The sequence below is a fragment of the Pezoporus flaviventris genome, unplaced genomic scaffold (assembly GCF_033815535.1).
Source record: "Pezoporus flaviventris isolate CSIRO_AGI_PZ_B2104156 unplaced genomic scaffold, CSIRO_AGI_Pfla_v1 ptg000001l, whole genome shotgun sequence".
NCBI classification, from domain to species: domain Eukaryota; kingdom Metazoa; phylum Chordata; class Aves; order Psittaciformes; family Psittacidae; genus Pezoporus; species Pezoporus flaviventris.
Genome location: NW_026892549.1, coordinates 29,669,716 through 29,673,594, shown reverse-complemented (window position 1 = coordinate 29,673,594; position 3,879 = coordinate 29,669,716).

Sequence of the window (3,879 nt, the reverse complement as noted above, 5' to 3'; positions counted from 1 at the left end):
CTGTGGGGTGTTTTTTTTCCTTTTAATGGATCACCACAGCAGAATTTTAGCTGATACTTCAGAAACACTCTCATTCCAGATATGAGGATGTGTGATTAATAGATTAAGGGCACAAACTTTCAACTGGTATAAATGGCATTAACTTCCTTAAAATTGGTGGAAGTAAAATGATTTTCACAGATGAGTATCTGATCAGAATGCAATCTGAAAGAAATGGATTACACTATACTTGGATACTTTAATGTATAGCTATTTCTGTTGACTAAAAGATTTATGCTAATATGTATTTAATCAATAACTTCCTGATCATTTTTTCAACTTAGTTCCATAACCAAAACTTGGTTAGCTTTCTCAGCTATTGGCTCCAACACCACTAGTTATTAATCAGTTTGGACAATATCTAAGCAACAGACTAATCTAAGAAGTGTCTTAAGTGAATCTTTCTTATTTTTTATATTATAATTATACATAATTTGATGTTAAGTTTCTGAAAATTTCAGCAAAAAGTTATAAAGTGCACATGTGCATGAGCCTGCATCTGTTAAATTAAAAGGAGAACTGAAGTTTATAGCTGTGTAGTAAAAGGTATGTATTTAGTACTGCAGGTGCCCATTTATGCATGTTTTAGTCTTATTCATGCTATAGAAGCAAAATATACAGACACTTTCATCAGATTATTCAAAATAAAACTAATGTTGGAAAACTTTTAAAACCAGAATGATTGTAAAAGGATGGATAATTCCACTCTGGGAAATACGGGAGGCCGCTGCTGCTGAGAAGAGATGGAGGGGAAGTGCCGGTAACAACTGGTTGCCCCTCTTTGGGGCAACATCTGTTGTTCCTGCCAGACACTTTTTCAGCCTTGTTCTTCTGTTTCAAGAGCTACCAATGAAACAGGGCTTCACTGTTAAAAATGTTTTGCTTAACATCTATTTTGGGTCTTTCTTCATTTATTTTAAACCTAATGTCCTAACGTTTCTTGTCTATTCCAACATGTAGAACGGGTACTTCCTTTCCTCTCTTCAGCTCTTTTAGATTCTTTATGATTGTTAGCCATTCAGTCTTCTTTCTTTAGACTAATCAACACTAATTTGTTTAGTCATTCATCATTATCATTACTTCCCAAGATGGATGTAGTATTTCAGCTGAGATCTTACCAAAGCTGAACAAATTATGCTCTCACTAAATTGAAATTCAGAACATACGGGAGGTGTTTCTCTCCTACGAACCATTTGCCCACACCCACTAAGAAAGCAATAGACTTAAATGTGAATAGAAAATATGAAAGTTGATTTTTAGTACAAAAAGAGGCTAAAGCCTGTACTCCCAAAATAAAGAGCTGTGTGATGCTTCTGTACCAGACCATGATCTGATACCATGAAAATATTCCTATCTCAGGGAACCACAAACACCAAGCTCAGAGTTTAATGGGTTTTGGGATACTGAGTCTTTCATCATGATCTGGTAGAGACTTTTGTCTCTACCAGATACCCTATGGTACACTATGAGCAGTTTATCCCAAAGGAAATCAGGATAAATGTAACAGCAAAATACATTTTATAGAAAGGTTAATGTTGTAAGAGAAGGAGCAACAGCTTCCATTTAAGCAACAATTTAAAACTTATTGCAGTTGTACCTCTTTGAAAAAAAAAACAAACCTCCCTTTTATACTAAATAAATTGCTAATTTATTATACTAAATAAATTGCTAATATACTAAATAAATATTTTTGTTGCCTTAAGTGGGGTAATTCGCATGTGAAAAAAAGAAGGCAGGTATACGGAAAATGCTAGTTCTATCTCATTCCAGATCCTGAAGTGTTCATATAATGCAGTAATTCTGGAAAAATCTGGTGCTCTTGTTCAAAAGCCCATGTTTGTGCTAGTTGTCATCCAAGTTGTGGAATTCAGTCTGTATTTAACACATATAATCCTTCAACTTTCCTTATTGTCTCTATATTCTCACTTATACAGACAAACTCTATAAAAACTGGAAGAATGGCTGGATTTGGAAATCCTGCTTGCTCCCATTTTCTTCTCTTACACAGCAGAGTTAAGTAACTCCACTCTAACCAACATCCTTTATTTTGGTAGGGTGTTGTTTTGTTGGTACCTGTGCTGGAGGATACGAAGTAGAGCTACGCCTTCCTGGTCTTTCAGAATTTTGCATCCTATCTGTTGTGGTTTAAACCCAGTCAGGCAATTCGTTCACTCACTTCCCCCCCCCTTCTTGCCCTCCCCCTGCTCCCAGAGGGATGGAGAGGAGAATCGAAAAGAATGCAACTCCCACGGGTTGAGATAAGAACAGTTTAGTAACTAAGGTATAACACAAATCACTGCTGTGCTACCACCAATGATAATAATGATAAAGGAAATAACAAGGGAAGAGAATACAGCATCTCACCAGCAGCCAACTGATAACTCGGCCCCCCAGCCCGACCAAGCTCTGATCGATACCTCCTCCAACCCCGCAGTCTCCCAGCCCTTCCGGCTAACTCCCAGTTACATCCTGGGCATGACGTGCTGTGGTATGGAATACCTCTTTGGTCAGTTTGGGTCAGGTGTCCTGTCTCTGCTTCCTCCTGGCTTCCCCTCCTCCCTGGCAGAGCATGAGGCTCACAAAGTCCTTGGCCAAACCAAAACATCCTTGTTATCAGCTCTGTTCCCAAGCTGAAAGTCAAAACACAGCACTGCACCGGCTACCAAGGAGGAGAAAAATGACTGCTACTGCTGAACCCAGGACACTATCTCACAGATATTTTTTTCAGGAAAAGTTCTATGAATGTCTTAGCTTCAGAAACGGGTGTGTTTTGCTGAGAAAGTTGTTGATTTGCTTACTGTGAACAACTGAGGAAAAGGGTATAGTTTTTGAGCAAATAAATTGATTGCTACTATTTGAATTGTATGCTAGGAGGTCAAAGTTAGGTACTGTTTCAGCAACACTAGCAAATGATGGCACTCTAGCTCTTATTTGCCATCTCTTCTATGTGTGTTTCTAGACAAATCTGAGGTTTGCTGAAAGAGTTAAAGAGCTTATGGTTGGCTGAAAGAGTTAAAGAGCTTATGGTTTGACAGGGTTAAAGCAAACCTGAGAACTGGTTATAACAGTTTCTTAGAATAGTACTTCCTGCAATTAATTTGTTGTGGGTTGTTTTGCTGTCTTTTTTGTTTTTATTTATTTTAACAGGTCCATAATTTTTGGTAATCAGAAAAATATTGGACTTTATACAACAGTGTTTATTCTCCCTATTAACAGAAAGACTTTCTTAGCTAGCTATTTTCCTACTTGAGTCTCTGCTAGCTGCTTTTATTTATATGACATTGGAAGGATGAAATACGGTATTATTTTGGAGATGCTTAACGTTGTGGTATTTTAGATACATTAAGAAAAAACATGAAATTAAAATGTGCACATCCACATGTGGGAAGAAGTTTTAAGATGGCATTTCTGTGTTACGACTCAGTCATTCACCCTCTTGATTAAAGAGTCAAAGGCAACCTTTTAATTCAAATATGTCAAAGGTTGCAGGTGTGGCCTTCTATGATTTCTTACCTCATGTAACTTGGAAAAAAGGCTGTGCAGCCCAGTATAATTTTGCTCACTTTAAGGCAACTTGGAAGGGAATAATCAGGTCCAGGGCTAATGTGTAGTGACAGAAAATATTTAGAGAGCCTGAATTCAACATCTACCTCTTGATTTGGGTTGATACTAGTACTTATTGAGATGTTGCATGCTTTTAAATACAATTTTAAACTGAACTATAAAATATTTCCCTTTTTTGAAGTTATTTGCCCTTGTACAAAATATTTTTGACTGTGAAGAAAGTAATAACGTTCATTTCCTTTGAATTACATTTTAAGAAATAAAGGAAAACAGGAT